Source organism: Procambarus clarkii, chromosome 31 (assembly GCF_040958095.1).
Source record: "Procambarus clarkii isolate CNS0578487 chromosome 31, FALCON_Pclarkii_2.0, whole genome shotgun sequence".
Taxonomy (NCBI): Eukaryota; Metazoa; Arthropoda; class Malacostraca; order Decapoda; family Cambaridae; genus Procambarus; species Procambarus clarkii.
In genome coordinates, this window is record NC_091180.1 from 36,278,072 (window position 1) to 36,304,109 (window position 26,038).

Consider the following 26,038-nt stretch of genomic DNA (forward strand, 5'->3'; position numbering starts at 1 on the left):
ATTATGTATGAGGTCAATATTTTTTTATTGGAGGTAAAATTAACGTAGATATATGAATGAACCTAACCAACCCTACCTAACCTAACCTAACCTGTCTTTATATGTTAGGTTAGGTTAGGTAGCCGAAAACGTTAGGTTAGGTTAGGTTAGGTAGGTTAGGTAGTCGAAAAACAATTAATTCATGAAAACTTGGCTTATTAGGCAAATCGGGCCTTGCATAGTAGGCTGAGAAGTGCGTTCGGGCTACTAGGTACGGGCTACATATATATATATATATATATATATATATATATATATATATATATATATATATATATATATATATATATATATATATATATATATATATATGTCGTACCTAATAGCCAGAACGCACTTCTCAGCCTACTATGCAAGGCCCGATTTGCCTAATAAGCCAAGTTTTCCTGAATTAATATATTTTCTCTAATTTTTTTCTTATGAAATGATAAAGCTACCCATTTCATTATATATGAGGTCAATTTTTTTTTATTAGAGTTAAAATTAATGTAGATATATGACCGAACCTAACCATCCCTACCTAACCTAACCTAACCTATCTTTATAGGTTAGGTTCGGTTAGGTAGCAGAAAAAGTTAGGTTAGGTCAGGTTAGGTAGGTTAGGTAGTCGAAAAACAAATAATTCATGAAAACTTGGCTTATTAGGCAAATTGGGCCTTGCATAGTAGGCTGATAAGTGCGTTCTGGCTACTAGGTACGACATATATATATATATATATATATATGTCGTACCTAATAGCCAGAACGCACTTCTCAGCCTACTATTCAAGGCCCGATTTGCCTAATAAGCCAAGTTTTCATGAATTAATGTTTTTTCGTCTACCTAACCTACCTAACCTAACCTAACCTAGCTTTTTTGGGTTACCTAACCTAACCTTACCTATAAATATAGGTTAGGTTAGGTTAGGTAGGGTTGGTTAGGTTCGGTCATATATCTACGTTAATTTTAACTCCAATAAAAAAAAATTGACCTTATACATAGAGAAAAGGGTTGCTTTATCATTTCATAAGAAAAAAATTATAGTAAATATATTAATTCAGAAAAACTTGGCTTATTAGGCAAATCGGGCCTTGAATAGTAGGCTGAGAAGTGAGTTCTGGCTACTAGGTACGACATATATATATATATATATATATATATATATATATATATATATATATATATATATATATGTCGTACCTAGTAGCCAGAACTCACTTTTCAGCCTACAATGCAAAGCCCAATTTGCCTAATAAGCCAAGTTTTCATGAATTAATTTATTTTCTCTAATTTTTTTCTTATGAAATGATAAAGCTACCTATTTCATTATGTAAGAGGTCAATTTTTTTTTATTGGAGTTAAAATTAACGTAGATATATGACCGAACCTAACCAACCCTACCTAACCTAACCTAACCTATCTCTATAGGTTAGGTTAGGTTAGGTAGCCGAAAAAGTTAGGTTAGGTTAGGTTAGGTAGGTTAGGTAGTCGAAAAGCAATTAATTCATGAAAACTTGGCTTATTAGGCAAATCGGGCCTTGCATAGTAGGCTCAGAAGTGAGTTCTGGCTACTAGGTACGACATATATATATATATATATATATATATATGTCGTACCTAGTAGCCAGAACGCACTTCTCAGCCTACTATGCAAGGCCCAATTTGCCTAATAAGCCAAGTTTTCCTGAATTAATATATTTTCTCTAATTTTTGTCTTATGAAATGATAAAGCTACCCATTTCATTATGTATAAGGTCAATTTTTTTTTATTGGTGTTAAAATTAACGTAGTTATATGACCGAACCTAACCAACCCTACCTAACCTAACCTAACCTATCTCTATAGGTTAGGTTAGGTTAGGTAGCTGAAAAAGCTAGGTTAGGTTAGGTTAGGTAGGTTAGGTAGTCGAAAAATAATTAATTCATGAAAACTTGGCTTATTAGGCAAATCGGGCCTTGCATAGTAGGCAGAGAAGTGCGTTCTGGCTACTAGGTACGACATATATATATATATATATATATATGCAGAATAACCACATATGAAAAATAGAAAATGCTTAACGCGTTTTCGGCTAATTCGCCTTCATCAGAGCAAAGTAGAATATACATATATATATATATATATATATATATATATATATATATATATATATATATGTCGTACCTAGTAGCCAGAACTCACTTCTCAGCCTAGTATGCAAGGCCCGATTTGCCTAATAAGCCAAGTTTTCATGAATTAATTGTTTTTCAACTACCTAACCTACCTAACCTAACTTTTTCGGCTACCTAACCTAACCTAACCTATAAAGATAGGTTAGGTTAGGTTAGGTAGTGTTGGTTAGGTTCGGTCATATATCTACGTTAATTTTAACTCCAATAAAAAAGAATTGACCTCATACATAATGAAATGTGTAGTTTTATCATTTCATAAGAAAAAAATTAGAAAAAATATATTAATTCATGAAAACTTGGCTTATTAGGCAAATCGGGCCTTGCATACTAGGCTGAGAAGTGAGTTCTAGCTACTAGGTACGACATATATATATATATATATATATATATATATATATATATATATATATATATATATATATATATATATATATATATATATATCTATATATATATATATATATATATATATATATATATATATATATGTCGTACCTAATAGCCAGAACGTACTTATCAGCCTACTATTCAAGGCCCGATTTGCCTAATAAGCCAAGTTTTCATGAATTAATGTTTTTTCGACTACCTAACCTACCTAACCTAACCTAACCTAACTTTTTCTGCTACCTAACCGAACCTAACCTATGAAGATAGGTTAGGTTAGGTTAGGTAGGGTTGGTTAGGTTCGGTCATATATCCATGTTAATTTTAACTCCATTAAAAAAAAAATTGACCTCATACATAATGAAATGGGTAGCTTTATCATTTCGTAAGAAAAAAACTAGAGAAAACATATTAATTCATGAAAACTTGGCTTATTAGGCAAATCGGGCCTTGCATTGTAGGCTGATAAGTGCGTTCTGGCTACTAGGTACGACATATATATATATATATATATATATATATATATATATATATATATATATATATATGTCGTACCTAGTAGCCAGAACGCACTTGTCAGCCTACTATGCAAGGCCCGATTTGCCTAAGAAGCCAAGTTTTCATGAATTAATTGTTTTTCGACTACTTAATCTACCAAACCTAACCTAACTTTTTCGGCTACCTAACCTAACCTAAGCTATAAAGATAGGTTAAGTTAGGTTAGGTAAGGTTGGTTAGGTTCGGTCATATATCTACGTTAATTTTAACTCCATTAAAAAAAATTGACCCCATACATAATGAAATGGGTAGCTTTATATATATATATATATATATATATATATATATATATATATATATATATATATGTCGTACCTAGTAGCCAGAACGCACTTCTCAGCCTACTATTCAAGGCCCGATTTGCCTAATAAGCCAAGTTTTCATGAATTAATGTTTTTTCGTCTACCTAACCTACCTAACCTAACCTAACCTAGCTTTTTTTGGCTACCTAACCTAACCTTACCTATAAATATAGGTTAGGTTAGGTTAGGTAGGGTTGGTTAGGTTCGGTCATATATCTACGTTAATTTTAACTCCAATAAAAAAAAATTGACCTCATACATAGAGAAAAGGGTTGCTTTATCATTTCATAAGAAAAAAATTATAGTAAATATATTAATTCAGGAAAACTTGGCTTATTAGGCAAATCGGGCCTTGAATAGTAGGCTGAGAAGTGAGTTCTGGCTACTAGGTACGACATATATATATATATATATATATATATATATATATATATATATATATATATATATGTCGTACCTAGTAGCCAGAACGCACTTGTCAGCCTACTATGCAAGGCCCGATTTGCCTAAGAAGCCAAGTTTTCATGAATTAATTGTTTTTCGACTACTTAATCTACCAAACCTAACCTAACTTTTTCGGCTACCTAACCTAACCTAAGCTATAAAGATAGGTTAAGTTAGGTTAGGTAAGGGTGGTTAGGTTCGGTCATATATCTACGTTAATTTTAACTCCATTAAAAAAAATTGACCCCATACATAATGAAATGGGTAGCTTTATCATTTCGTAAGAAAAAAAATTGAGAAAAGATATTAATTCAGGAAAACTTGACTTATTAGGCAAATCGGGCCTTGCATAGTAGGCTGAGAAGTGCATTCTGGCTACTAGGTAACTTTTTCGGCTACCTAACCTAACCTAAGCTATAAAGATAGGTTAAGTTAGGTTAGGTAAGGTTGGTAATATACATATATATATATATATATATATATATATATATATATATATATATATATATATATATATATATATATATATATATATATATATATATATATATATATATATATGTCGTACCTAGTAGCCAGAATGCACTTTTCAGTGCATTCTTGGCTTTATAAGCCAAGTTTTCATGAATTAATTGTTTTTCGACTACCTAACCTACCTAACCTAACCTAACCTATCTTTTTCGGCTACCTAACCAAACCTTACCTATAAAGATAGGTTAGGTTAGGTTAGGTAGGGTTGGTTAGGTTTGGTCATATATCTACGTTAATTTTAACTCTAATAAAAAAAAATTGACCTCATACATAATGAAATGGGTAGCTTTATCATTACATTAGAAAAAATATATTAATTCAGGAAAACTTGGCTTATAAGGCAAATCGGGCCTTGAATAGTAGGCCAAAAAGTGAGTTCTGGCTACTAGGTACGACATATATATATATATATATATATATATATATATATATATATATATATATATATATATATATATATATATATATATATATATATATATATATATATATGTCGTACCTAGTAGCCAAAACTCACTTCTCAGCCTACTATGCATGGCCCGATTTGCCTAATAAGCCTAGTTTTCATGAATTAATGTTTTTTCGACAACCTAACCTACCTAACCTAACCTAACCTAACGTTTTCGGCTACCTAACCTAACCTAACCTATAAAGATAGGTTAGGTTAGGTTAGGTAGGGTTGGTTAGGTTCGGTCATATATCTACGTTAATTTTAACTCTAATAAAAAAAAATTGACCTCATTCATAATGAAATGGTTAGCTTTATCATTTCATAAGAAAAAAATTAGAGAAAATATATTAATTCAGTAAAACTTGGCTTATTAGGCAAATCGGGCCTCGCATAGTAGGCTGAGAAGTGAGTTCTGGCTACTAGGTACGACATATATATATATATATATATATATGTCGTACCTAGTAGCCAGAACGCACTTCTCAGCCTACTATGCAAGGCCCGATTTGCCTAATAAGCCAAGTTTTCATGAATTAATTGTTTTTCGACTACCTAACCTACCTAACCTAACCTAACCTAACTTTTTCGGCTACCTAACCAAACCTAACCTATAAAGATAGGTTAGGTTAGGTTAGGTAGGGTTGGTTAGGTTCGGTCATATATCTACGTTAATTTTAACTCCAATAAAAAAATATTGACCTCATACATAATGAAATGGGTAGCTTTATCATTTCATAGGAAAAAAATTAGAAAAAATATATTAATTCAGGAAAACTTGGCTTATTAGGCAAATCGAGCCTTGCATAGTAGGCCAAAAAGGGAGTTCTGGCTACTAGGTACGACATATATATATATATATATATATATGTCGTACCTAGTAGCCAGAACGCACTTCTCAGCCTACTATGCAAGGCCCGATTTGCCTAATAAGCCAAGTTTTCCTGAATTAATATATTTTCTCTACTTTTTTTCTTATGACATGATAAAGCTACCCATTTCATTATGTATAAGGTCAATTTTTTTTTATTGGAGTTAAAATTAACGTAGATATATGACCGAACCTAACCAACCCTACCTAACCTAACCTAACCTATCTTTATAGGTTAGGTTAGGTTAGGTAGCCGAAAAAGTTAGATTAGGTTAGGTTAGGTAGGTTAGGTAGTCGAAAAACAATTAATTCATGAAAACTTGGCTTATTAGGCAAATCGGGCCTTGCATAGTAGGTTGAGAAGTGCGTTCTGGCTACTAGGTACGACATATATATATATATATATATATATATATATATATATATATATATATATATATATGTCGTACCTAGTAGCCAGAACTCACTTCTCAGCCTACTATGCAAGGCCCGATTTGCCTAATAAGCCAAGTTTTCATGAATTACTTGTTTTTCGACAACCTAACCTACCTAACCTAACCTAACCTAACTTTTTCGGTTACCTAACCTATAAAGATAGGTTAGGTTAGGTTAGGTAGGGTTGGTTAGGTTCGGTCATATATCTACGTTAATTTTAACTCAAATAAAAAAAAATTGACCTCATACATAATGAAATGGGTAGCTTTATCATTTCATAAGAAAAAAAATAGAGAAAATATATTGATTCAGGAAAACTTGGCTTATTAGGCAAATCGGGCCTTGCATAGTAGGCTGAGAAGTGAGTTCTGGCTACTAGGTACGACATATATATATATATATATGTCGTACCTAGTAGCCAGAACGCACTTCTCAGCCTACTATGCAAGGCCCGATTTGCCTAATAAGCCAAGTTTTCATGAATTAATTGTTTTTCGACTACCTAACCTACCTAACTTAACCTAACCTAACTTTTTCGGCTACCTAACCAAACCTAACCTATAAAGATAGGTTAGGTTAGGTTAGGTAGGGTTGGTTAGGTTCGGTCATATATCTACGTTAATTTTAACTCCAATAAAAAAAAATTGACCTCATACATAATGAAATGGGTTGATTTATCATTTCATAAGAAAAAAATTAGAGAAAATATATTAATTCAGGAAAACTTGGCTTATTAGGCAAATCGGGCCTTGAATAGAAGGCCAAAAAGTGAGTTCTGGCTACTAGGTACGACATATATATATATATATATATATATATATATATATATATATATATATATATATATATATATACATATATATGTCGTACCTAGTAGCCAGAACGCACTTCCCAGCCTACTATGCAAGGCCCGATTTGCCTAATAAGCCAAGTTTTCATGAATTAATTGTTTTTCGACTACCTAACCTACCTAACCTAACCTAACCTAACTTTTTCGGCTACCTAACCTAACCTAACCTATAAAGATAGGTTAGGTTAGGTTAGGTAGGGTTGGTTAGGTTCGGTCATATATCTACGTTAATTTTTACTCCAATAAAGAAAAATTGACCTCATACATAATGAAAAGGGTAGATTTATCATTTCATAAGAAAAAAATTAGAGAAAATATATTAATTCAGGAAAACTTGGCTTATTAGGCAAATCGGGCCATGAATAGTAGGCCAAAAAGTGCGTTCTGGCTACTAGGTACGACATATATATATATATATATATATATATATATATATATATATGTCGTACCTAATAGCCAGAACGCACTTCTCAGCCTACTATTCAAGGCCCGATTTGCCTAATAAGCCAAGTTTTCATGAATTAATGTTTTTTCGTCTACCTAACCTACCTAACCTAACCTAACCTAGCTTTTTTTGGCTACCTAACCTAACCTTACCTATAAATATAGGTTAGGTTAGGTTAGGTTTGGTTGGTTAGGTTCGGTCATATATCTACGTTAATTTTAACTCCAATAAAAAAAAATTGACCTCATACATAATGAAATGGGTAGCTTTATCATTTCATAAGAAAAAAATTAGAAAAAATATATTAATTCAGGAAAACTTGGCTTATAAGGCAAATCGGGCCTTGAATAGTAGGCCAAAAAGTGAGTTCTGGCTACTAGGTACGACATATATATATATATATATATATATATATATATATATATATATATATATATATACATATATATGTCGTACCTAATAGCCAGAACGCACTTCTCAGCCTACTATGCAAGGCCCGATTTGCCTAATAAGCCAAGTTTTCCTGAAATAATATATTTTCTTTAATTTTTTTCTTATGAAATGATAAAGCTACCCATTTCATTATGTATGAGGTCAATTGTTTTTATTGGAGTTAAAATTAACGTAGATATATGACCAAACCTAACCAACCCTACCTAACCTAACCTAACCTATATTTATAGGTAAGGTTAGGATAGGTAGCCAAAAAAAGCTAGGTTAGGTTAGGTTAGGTAGGTTAGGTAGACGAAAAAACATTAATTCATGAAAACTTGGCTTATTAGGCAAATCGGGCCTTGCATAGTAGGCTGAGAAGTGAGTTCTGGCTACTAGGTACGACATATATATACATATATATATATATATATATATATATATATATATATATATATATATATATATATATATATATATATATATATATGTATATATATATATATATATAAATATATATATATATATATATTTATATATGTCGTACCTAGTAGCCAGAACTCACTTCTCAGCCTACTATGCAAGGCCCGATTTGCCTAATAAGCCTAGTTTTCATGAATTAATGTTTTTTCGACAACCTAACCTACCTAACCTAACCTAACCTAACGTTTTTGGCTACCTAACCTAACCTAACCTATAAAGATAGGTTAGGTTAGGTTAGGTAGGGTTGGTTAGGTTCGGTCATATATCTACGTTAACTTTAACTCCAATAAAAAAAAATTGACCTCATACATAATGAAATGGGTAGCTTTATCATTTCATAAGAAAAAAATTAGAGAAAATATATTAATTCAGTAAAACTTGGCTTATTAGGCAAATCGGGCCTTGCATAGTAGGCTGAGAAGTGAGTTCTGGCTACTAGGTACGACATATATATGTGTATATATATATATATATATATATATATATATATATATATATATATATATATATATATATATATATATATATATGTCGTACCTAGTAGCCAGAACGTCGTACTCGGCCTACTATGCAAGGCTCGATTTGCCTAATAAGCCAAGTTTTCCTGAATTAATATATTTTCTCTAATTTTTTTCTTATGAAATGATAAAGCTACCCATTTCATTACGTATGAGGTCAATTTTTTTTATTGGAGTTAAAATTACGTAGATATATGACCGAACCTAACCAACCCTACCTAACCTAACCTAACCCATCTTTATAAGTTAGGTTAGGTTAGGTAGCCGAAAAAGTTAGGTTAGGTTAGGTTAGGTAGTCGAAAAATAACTAATTCATAAAAACTTGGCTTATTAGGCAAATCGGGCCTTGCATAGTAGACAGAGAAATGCGTTCTGGTTACTAGTCAACATACCTGCCGTATATGGCCGGTTTCAAGTTCATGTCGACTAAGACTTTTTTCTCGATGGTACCCATGTAGAAGTTTGCAAACAGGACACCTAGGGGAGAACCCATGGCAACCCCATCTACTTGCTTATACATGTGCCCATCCGGGCTCAAGAAGGGTGCCTCTTTAGTACAAGCTTGGAGTAGTTTCCTCAGAATATTTTCTGGCATGTCAAGAGGAGTACAGGCTGGATCACGATACACTCTGTCGGCTATCATTCCGATTGTCTCGTCCACAGGTACGTTGGTAAACAGCGATACTACGTCCAACGAGGCTCTTATCCCTGTGGCCCGTGTGCCCCGCAGTAAGTCAACAAATTCCTTTGGAGACTTCAGGCTGAAGGCGCAAGGAACATAAGGAGTCAGCAGGCCGTTGAGTCGCTTCGCCAGTCTGTACGTGGGTGTGGGTATCTGGCTAATGATGGGCCGAAGTGGGTTTCCAGGCTTGTGCGTCTGAAGAGACAACTAACACAACACCTATACCCCCTATTAGACTATTTTACAGGAACTTCTTTTCCACAGCTCATAAAACGGAGGAAAGGGTCCTGAAAGATATTGTTAATAGAAACGTTATCCCTACAGACAAAAATCAGAGGATACAACTGACGATTTACTATAAAACCAGAAAAACGGCCAGCCTACTCATGAGAAACTCTCCAGACACAAAACAGAACTCTTTAAAAGAGACTAACGTCGTCTATGCCTTCAAATGCCCACTTGGGGACTGTAAGCTCCAAAAAACCCAGTATATAGGCAAGACAACAACATCTCTTTCTAGGCGTTTAACGATGCATAAGCAACAGGGCTCCATTAAGGAACATATAATCTCTTCCCATAACCAAACCATCGCCAGAGAAATCCTAGTAAACAACACAGAAATCATCGATAGATACAGCGATAGCAGGCGGCTTGACGTTTGCGAGGCACTACACATCAAGAAGTCAACACCAGCAATCGACAGCCAATTATTGCACAACTATATTCTACCCACCTCAAGACTCCGCTCCAATATAGAAGCATCAAGAAATATGGACCAATAGGCTTTCTACAAACACTTCTATTCAATACCCATTGTTTCTGTTCTGTCTTGTGTTGATACTTTTAATACCCTATTAATATCCCCTCTTGTTCTGTCTTGTGTTAATGCCACATCACCCCTCCCACCTCACTCAAATGTAGATATAAAATCAGAGATACGTAAGTTCTAATCAGTTGTGTATTTGTGAAGTCTTTGAAAATGTAATAAGTTTTACGAAACGCGCCCGTGTCGCGTCAGACTAGAAATAAAAATGAATTTTGGAGAAGTGATTTTTTATTTACCTCCAACAGTGAAGCGTAATGTACGAAAGATTGAAAAAATTCGTGTTAGAATTATTAATCTTACTTTTTCGGTCATATTTAATAATATATATATATATATATATATATATATATATATATATATATATATATATATATATATATATATATATATATATATATATGTCGTACCTAGTAGCCAGAACGCACTTCTCAGCCTACTATGCAAGGCCCGATTTGCCTAATAAGCCAAGTTTCCATGAATTAATGTTTTTTCGACTACCTAACCTACCTAACCTAACCTAACCTAACTTTTTCGGCTACCTAACCTAACCTAATCTATAAAGATAGGTTAGGTTAGGTTAGGTAGGGTTGGTTAGGTTAGGTCATATATCTACGTTAATTTTAACTCTAATAAAAAAGAATTGACCTCATACATAATGAAATGGGTAGCTTTATCATTTCATAAGAAAAAAATTAGAGAAAATATATTAATTCAGGAAAACTTGGCTTATTAGGCAAATCGGGCCTTGCATAATAGGCCGAGAAGTGCGTTCTGGCTACTAGGTACGACATATATATATATATATATATATATATATATATATATATATATATATATATATATGTCGTACCTAATAGCCAGAACGCACTTCTCAGCCTACTATTCAAGGCCCGATTTGCCTAATAAGCCAAGTTTTCATGAATTAATGTTTTTTCGTCTACCTAACCTACCTAACCTAACCTAACCTAGCTTTTTTTGGCTACCTAACCTAACCTTACCTATAAATATAGGTTAGGTTAGGTTAGGTAGGGTTGGTTAGGTTCGGTCATATATCTACGTTAATTTTAACTCCAATAAAAAAAAATTGACCTCATACATAGAGAAAAGGGTTGCTTTATCATTTCATAAGAAAAAAATTATAGTAAATATATTAATTCAGGAAAACTTGGCTTATTAGGCAAATCGGGCCTTGAATAGTAGGCTGAGAAGTGAGTTCTGGCTACTAGGTACGACATATATATATATATATATATATATATATATATATATATATATATATATATATATGTCCCACCCCCATATCTTTCCTGTCACAGCTTCAAGAGTCATATCTCTGCAACCTGAACGTTCTCTGATGTTCAGGGAACATTTTGACATATATGAGGGTATGGAACAATATCGTGTTGGCAGTGAATTTGCCGTTTTTGTTGGTGATGCAAGTGGCTTACGCCCTTTTGAGTTACAAGGATGAACCGAGGCGGTCAGTTTCCCGCCAGAGGAGCGTGACGTCTGCTGGCTGTTGATTGGCCAGGTAGGGTCACGTGACATCATTGACCAATGAAGAGGAACCCTCGGGCGATGTGACGTCACGAGGCGGAGGGCTCCGGGCGGCAGGCGCCCCGACGGGCTCAGTACGTCACGGCCCGTAACAGAGGATGGATGTGCTCGAGTGAGCTCCCGATCTAGAGGCTACGAAGCCCCAACCAATGGACCCAAGCAGCCGCAAAGATACTGCAAACATCAAGGAAGGTCATCGGACTCCCGTAGAATGCATGGGAGCAAAACTTGGCCGACGTTAGAGCGCCAAAAGTTCCATTACAGATATTCGGTGGCAGAGATTTCTTCAGTAAAATTATTGAATTTAACACTGTGTTTAAGTGAGCCTCCATTCTCTAGGGCTATTTGAGTAGACCATAAATATATATCGCACTGCACTGCATCTGATATTGAGTCCTTGGCTATAGATAACAAATAAAACCACTGAGAAGTGTTGCTGGGACACGAATATAAATACCCAGCTGACGACCTTGATAGAGAGAGAGTTCCCAGTGTCACGGTGGGCAGATTCAACCGAGAGACAGTTGAGGTTGGATTTCCCCAGTCGCTAGGGGTGGAATTCAAGGCCAGCACTTGGTGGACTGGGGGCCCCAGGGCGAGCAGTGGCGCTCAGCACAGAGGGGGCGAAGACCCCCGGGAATAACCCTAACCACATAGGTTAAAAAGGGGTGAAACGGTGACACAACCCAATACAAATTCAGTATGATGAGGTCCTCAAGTCACTATTCAGGAAAGCCCTGTACCTAGATGTAGATGAATGTCAGTGAGACCAAACAACACTACCAGTGACATTTGGGGGAATAGGTATACGAAATGGGTCGTAGCTAGGAATGCTGGAATTGCTAGGTAGCACTTCCATAAATTCTTATCCTCAAGCACTGCAGCCAACGAATTAGTAGAGAAAATCCTACCAGAGTGAATGAGAAACTCAGTGGGAATTCATGATCAACAGTTCATAGAAGCAGCTAGTCAAAAGCACACTCTCTTCCCAGACCACAAGCAGGCCAACTAGGATAGCCCCATAATGGAAAAGACTGCCACAACAGTGCTTGAAAACGCAGATATTAAGAACAAAGCCTGCCTCCTAGCAGTAACAGCACCCCTCATGCCGGGGATTTTTTATTAGCTGTGGTCAGTGAAGCCGTGGGAAGACGGCTCATTGATAACGCTCTCTGCATTGGGTTTGCCCTTCGCTATGTTGCCACCATCCTCAAAGAACATAGGTGCAACTGCGGAATCGTGTTGGCAGACCAATATGATAGTCATGGTCTGGTATGCTGTATATCACAGGGTAAGATTGCAAGACATGAAAAATGTCAACATCATCAAGAGGAGCTTCACCACATCCCGCTGCCCAGCACAACGAGAACCACACCTATTCAGACCCAACGAACCTCAGAAGTGTCCAGATGGGGTCACCTTACATTCCTCGGAAGGATGGTAAGCAAGAGGTGTGGGGCTACACCTGCACTTCCACACTGGCCAGTACCTACCTTCAAAATAGCGCACGCGAAGGGGGTCGCGCTGCTTCCTTCAGGGAAATGCAAAAAGCCATCAAATACAGAGGTCTGACACACTGCAACAGCTTTGTTCCGATCGGTTTGGAGACCCTCGGTTCGTGGGGAAAATGTGCATTGAAATTCCTAAAGGAATTAGGTGATAAATTGATCGGCGTTACAAAAGACCAGCGAGCGAAGAGCTTCTTGTTCCAGCTCCTCAGTGTCGCAATTAAGAAGGGGGAAATAAATGTTAAATCTTGGGCACGAGTTCAACTTCAGAGGAATTCGAAGATGTGTTTGTCTTGCAACAATGATCGAATCTGTCTGGGACATTTATTAAGGTATTCCGTTGGTGGGTTTCACGTTTTACTTGAATTGATTCTGTTGTGTATGTGTCACGGCCACATTTTGTAATCATGTACAATAAAGTTCCCTATATATAAATATATCAGGGGGAGGTAGGGTAAGACAATATGGGCCAGTGCACGTGCGAGCCCGACAAGGCTACCTCGGGTGCTGCATATCGACTTCTTCGAGGCTTGAGGGTCCCTGTGAACAAACTGAGTTGTACCCCATATATAATAGACCTCGTAGTGACTATGTCCATGTTACTCTGACCTACGTGCTCATGGTAACAAGATAATAGTGACCACGTGGTCAGGTAACATGGTCATAGTGACCACGTGGTCATGGTAACATGGCCATAGTGACCACGTGGTCAGGTAACATGGCCATAGTCCCCACGTGGTCAAGGTAACATGGCCATAGTCACCACGTGGTCAGGTAACATGGCCATAGTCACCACGTGGTCAGGTAACATGGCCATAGTCACCACGTGGTCAGGTAACATGGCCATAGTCACCACGTGGTCAGGTAACATGGCCATAGTCACCACGTGGTCAGGGTAACAAGGACACATAGACACCACGTGGTCAGGGTAACAAAGACATATAGACACCACGCGGTCACTGTAACAAGGACATATAGATACCACGTGGTCACTGTAACAAGAACATATAGACAACACGTGGTCACTGTAACAAGGACATATAGACACCACGTGGTCACTGTAACAAGGACATATAAGCGCCACGTGGTCACTGTAACAAGGACATATAGACACCACGTGGTCAGGGTAACAAGAACATATAGGCACCACGTGGTCACTGTAACAAGGACATATAGACACCACGTGGTCACTGTAACAAGGACATATAGGCGCCACGTGGTCACTGTAACAAGGACATATAGACACCACGTGGTCACTGTAACAAGGACATATAGGCGCCACGTGGTCACTGTAACAAGGACATATAGACACCATGTGGTCACTGTAACAAGGACATATAGGCACCACGTAGTCACTGTAACAAGGACATATAGGCACCCCGTGGTCACTGTAACAAGGACATATAGACACCACGTGGTCAGGGTAACAAGAACAAAGGAACAAGTAGGTACTTACTTTCCTCAGCGCTTCCATATCCTTTTACTTTGTGTGGAGAACGATGTCCTTCGCCCCCTGGTGGTCTGCCCAGAGCGACCTTGGAAGCTGGTGAGACAACAATTCATAAATATTCAAAGTATGACAATTCTTCTTCAGTTTCCACAATGTTTGTACTTCTTGTCATAAACTGCAAGTGCAGAACCTCTTGCTACTGCCTGTTACCTTTTGTTCCACCACCAGAGAAAATAATACACACATTTCACACATAAGTGTTCGCTTAAGCCAATTAGTTTAACACAGTATTTACATTAATATTTAAACGAAAATGCCTCCCGTGTTAGGACTTCGTTGCAGCAGCCCATTCATCTCTACAATTAGCACGCATCTCCTCCCACAGGCCATCCTAAACGCAATACATTTATACACACTATGTATAGGTTTATTTCAGCAAGATAGAAACCAGCTGATATAATCCTTTATGATCTAAACATCGAAGCCTCTACATATTGTTAATTAAGACAGCATGAGTGATAAATTATATAAATGAAAGATTTATCACGGCTAAGTACCAAGTAGAGAAAACCTACCTGTATTGGTTAAATAGCCCTGGCAATCCTGCTTTTCTTCAAAGTTAATCACATATCTTAGGAAATTTGGATGTTAGGTGTTGTGAGACTAACATGTGTGTCCATCCGGTTCACACCAACGTCAATATGATTAACCTCTATCTCAATATCTCTCCGGTAAGCTTCTAAGTATCTCTCCTGTAAACCATTATATCTTTTCTAATTCTTTATAGTGTTAGAGGTATTAGAGATATCATCGAATAATGGCATGGGATTTGAAATATGACAATAAAAAACAATTGATATAAACTGAATAAGTTTTGATTAGGAAAAGGTCTGGAATATTATTTGATTAAATGCTGCGGGTCTTGATTTATGTAACAGGTTACTGGGTAATATAATAGACGTGGGTAGATAAGATTTTTCAAGTATAGGATAGACATACATATGTAAGTCTAAAACTGCCTCATATGAGATAATAAGTATTTTATAATTTTTTTATTTATACGTTATAATTGTTTTGAAACATTAATGGTCTAATTCATAAATATTTTAGACTATGAAATTGAGGAGTGAAATAGTGAAGGCAAACTTTTAGCTCGGACTCATATGTAAATACGACTTAAGCCAAAATATCCGGGAACACGTATATATGGATATTGAAGGTTAAAAGGCTGAAGAATGAAGCAAAGCCCCATGAGCACACAAAGGTCACCCCATGTAGCCTGGTGGAACGAGTCTACCCCAGTAAGAGTTATTCTGCCTTCCGGACCTGAGTGAGAGGTCAGAGGAAAGATGTACATGTTAAATATATATTAAACGTCAGTGAATTATTTAAAAATATGAGCAGAGGATAAGCATTTAAATAAGTGACTTGAAATGAGATGTATATACTTTGGAGAGGTGAAGTGGCGCTTGCAGGAAGGTCGTGACCTCACTTGAGTTACAACAGTCGTCAGAGATGGTTTGTATGTCGTGATCTCCTGCGAGAAGGAAGGGTATAGTTCCCTGTGTTTGTGTTGAAGTGAAGACTACTTCATGTCAAGTGTGAGGAAGCTGTAATTAAACTTCATATCCCATTTCTCTGTGATTTTGATAAATTAGAGATGACCTGGAAGTGTGTTGGTAGCGCCTTTGTGGAACTCTAATTGTGATACTTCTTCAAGAGAAATGAAACAAAGAGGTGTTTCTGTTGTGGAGCCTGCTGGGCGACTCCGTGTACTCAAGTCAGGAGCACAAGAGCTGTGAGGCAGTCTTACAGAAGCTTTGTTGCACGTCTTAGAGGACGCCATCTTGGAGGGCCGGAGTTCAACGCCCTCGAGCTACGAATTCTGCGGTAAGCTCATGTAGCAGTTGTTATAGTGGTTGCCTGTGCTTGATCGTGTGCCAAGCGATCATGGCAAGTATTTATGCATGTAGGATATACATTTTTATTGTGGCAGTAAGCTAAAATAGACGGTTAGAGATAAGAAAACATGCTGGAGGGAGAAGTGGTACATTCTCCCTTGTCGAAGGTCAAGTGCTGACTAAGGGCCGAGGCCCCCAGAGTCGCGACAGGGGCAGCAGCCCCAGCGACGTGTCAAGACATGTTCCAAGTGTGGACTCATCAAGAATGGGGGAGGACAATTGTGGCGACACATTAGTGTTTGAAGAAATGTGTCATGGAGGAGTTTCATTTATTGTGTGAATACATTTAATGATATTTTGTTAGGAAAAATTTATTGTCGTATGATGATGGATTTGTAGGTTTGTGTGTGAGAACTGCAACGTTCGTGTGTGAGAACTGCAACGTTTGTGTGTGAGAACTGCAACGTTCGTGTGTGAGAACTGCAACGTTTGTGCGTGAGAACTGCAACATTTGTGTGGGAGAACTGCAACGTTTGTGTGGGAGAACTGCAACGTTTGTGTGTGAGAACTGCAACGTTTGTGTGTGAGAACTGCAACGTTCGTGTGTGAGAACTGCAACGTTTGTGTGTGAGAACTGCAACATTTGTGTGGGAGAACTGCAACGTTTGTGTGGGAGAACTGCAACGTTTGTGTGGGAGAACTGCAACGTTTGTGTGGGAGAACTGCAACATTTGTGTGGGAGAACTGCAACGTTTGTGTGGGAGAACTGCAACATTTGTGTGGGAGAACTGCAACGTTTGTGTGGGAGAACTGCAACGTTTGTGTGTGAGAACTGCAACGTTTGTGTGTGAGAACTGCAACGTTCGTGTGTGAGAACTGCAACGTTTGTGTGTGAGAACTGCAACATTTGTGTGGGAGAACTGCAACGTTTGTGTAGGAGAACTGCAACGTTTGTGTGTGAGAACTGCAACGTTCGTGTGTGAGAACTGCAACGTTTGTGTGGGAGAACTGCAACGTTTGTGTGGGAGAACTGCAACGTTTGTGTGGGAGAACTGCAACGTTTGTGTGTGAGAACTGCAACGTTTGTGTGGGAGAACTGCAACGTGCGTGTGTGAGAACTGCAACGTTTGTGTGGGAGAACTGCAACGTTCGTGTGGGAGAACTGCAACGTTTGTGTGTGAGAACTGCAACGTTTGTGTGTGAGAACTGCAACGTTTGTGTGGGAGAACTGCAACGTTTGTGTGGGAGAACTGCAACGTTTGTGTGGGAGAACTGCAACGTTTGTGTGGGAGAACTGCAACATTTGTGTGGGAGAACTGCAACGTTTGTGTGGGAGAACTGCAACGTTTGTGTGGGAGAACTGCAACATTTGTGTGGGAGAACTGCAACATTTGTGTGGGAGAACTGCAACGTTTGTGTGGGAGAACTGCAACGTTTGTGTGGGAGAACTGCAATGTTTGTGTAGGAGAACTGCAACGTTTTTGTAGGAGAACTGCAACGTTTGTGTGGGAGAACTGCAACATTTGTGTGGGAGAACTGCAACGTTTGTGTGGGAGAACTGCAATGTTTGTGTAGGAGAACTGCAACATTTGTGTGGGAGAACTGCAACGTTTGTGTGGGAGAACTGCAACGTTTGTGTGGGAGAACTGCAATGTTTGTGTAGGAGAACTGTAACGTTTGTGTGGGAGAACTGCAACGTTTGTGTGGGAGAACTGCAATGTTTGTGTGGGAGAACTGCAACGTTTGTGTGGGAGAACTGCAACATTTGTGTGGGAGAACTGCAACGTTTGTGTGGGAGAACTGCAACGTTTGTGTGGGAGAACTGCAATGTTTGTGAAGGAGAACTGTAACGTTTGTGTGGGAGAACTGTAACGTTTGTGTGGGAGAACTGCAACGTTTGTGTGGGAGAACTGCAATGTTTGTGTGGGAGAACTGCAACGTTTGTGTGGGAGAACTGCAACATTTGTGTGGGAGAACTGCAACGTTTGTGTGGGAGATCTGCAACGTTTGTGTGGGAGAACTGCAATGTTTGTGTAGGAGAACTGCAACATTTGTGTGGGAGAACTGCAACGTTTGTGTGGGAGAACTGCAACGTTTGTGTGGGAGAACTGCAATGTTTGTGTAGGAGAACTGCAACATTTGTGTGGGATAACTGCAACGTTTGTGTGGGAGAACTGCAACGTTTGTGTGGGAGAACTGCAATGTTTGTGTAGGAGAACTGTAACGTTTGTGTGGGAGAACTGCAACGTTTGTGTGGGAGAACTGCAATGTTTGTGTAGGAGAACTGCAGCGTTTTTGTAGGAGAACTGCAACGTTTGTGTGGGAGAACTGCAACGTTTGTGTGGGAGAACTGCAATGTTTGTGTAGGAGAACTGCAACATTTGTGTGGGAGAACTGCAACGTTTGTGTGGGAGAACTGCAACGTTTGTGTGGGAGAACTGCAATGTTTGTGTAGGAGAACTGTAACGTTTGTGTGGGAGAACTGCAACGTTTGTGTGGGAGAACTGCAACGTTTGTGTGGGAGAACTGCAACGTTTGTGTGGGAGAACTGCAATGTTTGTGTAGGAGAACTGTAACGTTTGTGTGGGAGAACTGTAACGTTTGTGTGGGAGAACTGCAACGTTTGTGTGGGAGAACTGCAATGTTTGTGTGGGAGAACTGCAACGTTTGTGTAGGAGAACTGCAACATTTGTGTGGGAGAACTGCAACGTTTGTGTGGGAGAACTGCAACGTTTGAATGGGAGAACTGCAATGTTTGTGTAGGAGAACTGCAACATTTGTGTGGGAGAACTGCAACGTTTGTGTGGGAGAACTGCAACGTTTGTGGGAGAACTGCAATGTTTGTGTAGGAGAACTGTAACGTTTGTGTGGGAGAACTGCAACGTTTGTGTGGGAGAACTGCAATGTTTGTGTGGGAGAACTGCAACGTTTGTGTGGGAGAACTGCAACATTTGTGTGAGAGAACTGCAACGTTTGTGTGGGAGAACTGCAACGTTTGTGTGGGAGAACTGCAATGTTTGTGTAGGAGAACTGTAACGTTTGTGTGGGAGAACTGCAACGTTTGTGTGGGAGAACTGCAATGTTTGTGTGGGAGAACTGCAACGTTTGTGTAGGAGAACTGCAATGTTTGTGTAGGAGAACTGTAACGTTTTTGTATGAGAACTGCAACGTTTGTGTGGGAGAACTGCAACGTTTGTGTGGGAGAACTGCAACGTTTGTGTGGGAGAACTGCAATGTTTGTGTGGGAGAACTGCAACGTTTGTGTAGGAGAACTGCAACGTTCGTGTGGGAGAACTTTAAAGTTTTTTGTGGGAGAAGTTAGTGAGAGAACTTCGTACCGGAGGAGGAGTATAAGCTGAACTGCAAGGTGTTGCAGGACTTCGAGTTGAGGGGTGGAACTCCAGTGACAGTGAAACTTCAAGGAGAGTAGGAAGCGACACGTAACTTGTGTGAAGCCGGTGGAGGAGCTTCACTGACATTCAAGGAGGACTTCATGAGAAACTGATTGGAGGAACTGCAGGAGTACCTTGCGTGTTATTCTGAGGACCCAGATTGATGATTATACTAGGAGACCACGAGTAGTGGAACAGAGGATCTTTTGGACACGTTGATGTTTAAGGAAGTGTTTGATTGCGTTTTGGTATGAAAGACGCAGAGCAAGGTGAGAGATTGATGCTTTTGTAGAGTAGAAATTATGTGAATATTTTATGTGCCATGTATTGCAGCCTGAAGCAGTGAAGGGAGCAGAAGGTTGTAGGCTGAAGTTTAAGCAGCAGCCTGATACAGTTATAGGTTGGAGACATAAGACGACATTGGAGTGTTATCAGTTGGCAGCAGTCTAAGAGGTTGCATTGTTTTATAACTATTCTCATATGTATCTTGTGTATGTTCTTATGTATTAAATGTTATATTGGTTTGCTGGCTTTTGCTTTCATCCTGGTGAGGCTTCCTGGCTAGAGAGAGAGAGAGAGAGAGAAAAAGAAACTTCTTTAATTTGGGTGACAGTTGACTACAACTAAGGGAAGACTGAGAGATCATCCCACAGTAAGGAGAATGCGGAGAGTCACGGCGGCTCAGGATCGGGTGTGTAGTCATGACAATTAGGCAGTGTGAGTCGTACCAACGAAATAAAGGTGACACTTAACCCCTCTCCCAGAATTAGACGCTTACCAGGGTGATCTCCCAAATAATTGCAAGCACTCCAGTGTCCATTGCCAGTCGATCGACGGTAGCGGGAGTGTGGTTACCGTGGTCGGCTATTTGTTCTGTCTGGGAGTGGTTGGAGTCTTTGTTCGACAGTAAGCAAGTACCAGGTTAGTTCAAATAACCAAAAGTTACATTGTAAATAACAACCCCCAACCTCCAACCCCCCCTCCCCCCCCCCCCCCTGATAGAATACCATCTAGGGGAAGTAAACACACATACCCACATCAAAATAGCAGGTTACCACCAGAGGGAAAACCCAGAGTTTGTGTTATGACAACATGTTGAGGGTGTGGTAATGAACGTTCACATTTAAAACAAAGCGACCATAAGCTGCTCAAGATCTGAATTGTTGGTAAAAGGTTAACAGGTGTTTGTGTTTATTGTATATGTTATATGTGCACTTACTTCACTGTGATATGTCTTGGCTTGCTGCCTGTCACTATCCCTCCCTCTGATGGTTCTAGTTAACCAGACTCACACTTACCTTTCCTCTCTCCGTCGCTCAGGATCTTATTCTGTAAGTTCACTTTGCTCTTGTCTTGTTCCTTCCTTCTTCCTTTAGCCTTTTTCTCTGCATATTTTCCTCTCTGTTTCTTGATTTTCACATTTCCTTTTATTTGTTTAATTTTGGTTCGTCTTCTCTTATCTTTACTCTTTTCCATTCGTATTTTTCCATTGTTTCCCTTCACTGTCTTTGGCCTTCTGCGACGTTTACTCTCATCCATTCGTTTGTTTTCCTTCTTCTTATTTGGTTTTCTTCGCCGCATTGCCTTGCCTTTGTTTTTGTGCATTTGTTTACCTTTACCATTTAATTGTTTACCTTTTCTTTTACTCTCTGAAATTCCCTTATGTTCTTTCCTTCTTTCTTTTTCTGTGTCGGTGGTTTTCTTTTTCATTAATTTGTTCACATTGTTCACGTGTTTTTTGCGATATTTGCTCTCCTCGCTGTTTTTGTTTAGCTTATTTGTGTTTTGTCTCTTTTGATGTTTAATACGTGGCTTAAGTTGTCCCACTTTTCCTTGTCCTCGACGACGCTGTGTCATTTCTTTTCCTCCGAGTTTGTGGTTTCTAGCTCGTGTTCTACGACGCTCAGCTCCGCTTGGCTTACCACCTCCCACAATGTTCTTCTTTACTCCATTCCTCTTGTTCTTTTGACTTTGCTTGCCCGTCTTCTTCTCACTTCTGTTGTGACGTATTTTCTTGTTACTTTTCTTGCGTATTTTACTGTCGTCTCTTGGTGCTCCTGCGGTGTTGACGTCGCCTCTGGATCGTTTGTTGAGACCTTCCCTTCTCTGCCGCTGAAGCATTCTTGATCCAAGGTCCTCCTCTGTGGGAAAACGCCAGCCAAATGTTAAACAGTAAAATGCCTTAATTGATAACATTTAAATTATTCACATTTAAGTTGCACAAAATACTCGGAAATGTTATCGGAGCCTTAAACATATCTTCAAGAAAAAAATATCATAAACTGAGAAATTGAAGAGATGAAAATTTACGCATTAAATGCAAAGATAAGTAAATTTTATTCGCAAACATTTGTACATAAACAATATGTTCAATTTACTTTCACAGAGATTTTATACTCATCACTGTACATCTGTCTGCAGCAATAATTCTTTAATATTACGTATCCAGGATGGTACACTGCATTCATGCTAAGTTAGTACTTTGTTGTGTCATTGGCTGAGGGATGCATTATAAACCCAACAGGCTTCCTGTTAATAACAATGAGTTACTAAGTCTACCATATTGATTCTTACTGTTGGTGTATACTGACACAAGCAACAGATGTAAAGCTGAAGCTGGTCTGTCATGTGGATCATAATCATGTAGTTATGTGTAATGTATATAAAACGCTTCTTAGCGAGCTGGAACATAACTCATGGACACCATGAAAACCAAATATCTTTGTGATATTCCAAGAAGAGAACTCAAGCAAAACCAAAAGTCATGTAAATAAAGTTGCCTTAATTTTGGAAATCTTTCCAAAATGCATTAAATTATGTTCCTTTATACACCATCAAATATCTACAACATCATGTAGCATAAATAATACATATTTCTTTATCCAACCCAAGAGCCCACAAGCACAACTAGGTGAGTAAACTTACGAATGGCTTCTAATTGTATAATAAGATTCATTCACATGTCTAAACAAAGGTCGCTACTTTCTCAAGTCCAGAATATATGACAAGTCTTGGAGGCCTGGTCAGAGACCGGACAGCGGGGACACTGATCTCCGAAGTCGTCAAGAGGTAGGTAGTCATGGGCTACCCATGACTACCTACTCATAACTACAACTCCATGGGCTACCCCATGACTACAACTCCATTTTAGTGGAGTTTTTTCCTCACAGGGTTGGTTATTTATAGGAATTTCCAACCTCCTTCAGGCTTTACAATTCTGGTCACAATTTGAAGTCTTGTCGCGCTGCTGCTGGGTTTAGTGATCAATACCTTGTTGGGTCGCCTCAGATTTTGACAACTTTCATGGAATTTGGCTCTGGTGGAAACGAGGATCAGCAGTTTACGTTTACACTGTCTCGCTGATGAGGTTGATTCACAGTCTACAATGATGCCATCAAAATTAGTTTACTGCCGGCTGTCTTGAGAGCATCAATTATAAGTGCAGGGATCCCATGATTACATATAACAAAGGGTGATAACTACTCCAAGAAAGTCATGAGTATATAATCCAGGTCTTCCTAAAATGGAAGTATATAGGGAAGCATTATTATCTTTCTTCCTTGAGAGAACACATATACGCTCCAATGCCGGTCTCAAATACACCTTCATTGAAACAGGCAAAAAGCCTTAATAGAAGCAAAGAGAACCCGATCAGACTGGTCTCCAGGTCGCCATCCTTCCTGACGCCCATGGTATCTTGTGGGTGATTATAATGTCTTCTCAATGCACTGTCAATCTCTGAACAAAAGACAGACTTGAGTGTTCGGAACCTAATGAGGTTCCTTGAATGTATTTACAGCAGAACAGATTTCCGAAGAATCTTAATGACCCACCATTGCTAAAGCCCATATGTATCGTCTATCACTGAGGAGGATCATTCAAGATAGGAATTACTAGACCCCAATACCATATTACCAATAGTGACTTAGGATTTCACGTCCCCCATGGTAAGTCAAAATTGTTTTTTAAAAGCCTTATTATGATATAAACTCATGACCTGTCCATAATGCTGGACTTACGGAGGTATAAATTTAAGTCTTGACAATCGTCTTAATTATTTTTCTTCTATCGGAAACCATACAAAAATTTGCGTTAATTTCCACGTATTATTAGTTAGAATGCATAGACGATAAGACGCTAAAACGCGTCATCCGATTGACAAGTTTTCGGTATTCACTTCCTGAGCTATTATTCTGTTTCCATTAATCAGTCCGAAACTTACGAAAATCGCTGTTTTTGTGTGGACAGTGCATGAGCAGCCAGAGAGCTTCCCACTTGCCCATGGCGCCTCACTCCTGAATATTCGAATAAACATTCGAATATTCAGTGCTGTTGAACATAATCTATTATAACTGTCCTTTTTTGTATGTATACTCAAGAGATTTTATTTTCAAACATTTTGACACTAACTTTGTAGTTATAAACCAACGATAAATTAAGATAATGTAAAGTAACTGTAAACATTTTGATGCTGCGAGCAGACAATAATAGCTGTGACCACCATTATGTTTTTTGGTTTGTAAATTATCTGAAAGAAATGTTTAAATGTTGTTATTTTTCTATTAAGAGTTGTATTCACTGATCACGTTTGCCCCTTTCTCTATTTTTACTTTACTGTCCATGATAAAGAGTTTTTATATGGGGAATGTTAAAATGTTTATATTCATTCACATGTTATATATATATATATATATATGTTATACTCAAATTCTGTCAGTTGAAATGTAACCAATCACAGGCGAGTAGGCCTCTGACGTCATGCCAGACAGAGGAGCATCAGGCATGCTCCCAGCAGCCTCAGTTATCCTCACAGACTCAGAGTAGAAGGACCTCGGCTAGGCAGATATATACCTTGCTATCTCAGTCAATAAATATATACAGAAGCGACTACTGTGTCTACATTCTACCCGAACAAGGCAAACGAATACTGGTAGCAGCAGTGGGATCCAGAAAAAAATTTTTTCTGGAAAGAAAAGTTCAAGTACCCAGCATCGCCTCGTGTTCCAGCCAAAAACCGCCGCCACCGCCACCGCCATAAGCCGCCATCCTGCCACCCATGCATCAAATATTGTGCCAGACCGGGGTCCTACCATCAACCACTACTCCAGGCCAACGTTTCAGAAGTAAGGGTCAATATTTTCCTGTGAGAACGCTCATTCATCAGTGAGGAGGAAGGAAGCTTCCCGCGCCAGCCATTTTTTGAATCTCGCGCCAGCCATTTTTTGAATCTCGCGCCACCACGTGGGAACCTACACCCACCACCACCCAAGCTGACAGTATCAAGCTTCGTGAGGGTGCAAGCTACTGCAATCGTCGTCAGCCATCGTCGCAAGTATCAACTGGTTATTCCATCGTCGCAATACTGTCGTCGTCAGAATTTATCTTCGTGCTTCTAGCGTGAACAGTGTGGGGTCCCTGAGTCTCGCGCCACCGCCGCCAGGAGCGCTGCCATCGCATCCAGTTTGTAAACACGCCTCACATGGGCCTCTTCAGATCTTCACGACGCTTCTCCTATTTTGGCTACTGGTGATCCTCATAAATTACAACCCTGAGATAAGTAATTGCTAGTTGAGAACAACGTGCCAAGTGTTAAAAAGTGACTTATGTAATAATTCCCATAATATCCTGTGAATTAACCATTCAGTGACTTGTTAAATATTGGAGCTGGTTCAGTACTGCACTCCCCACAGTTTTCCTGTGTGATTTCAACATTCCTGCTTCTTACAGTAATTTCATTGAATTTTAATTGTTCTCCTAGAGTGTTATTAGTAAATTCAAATTTCAGTGAAGTAAGGAATCCTTGTTTTAGTAGCATTTAAGGATTTGTACAA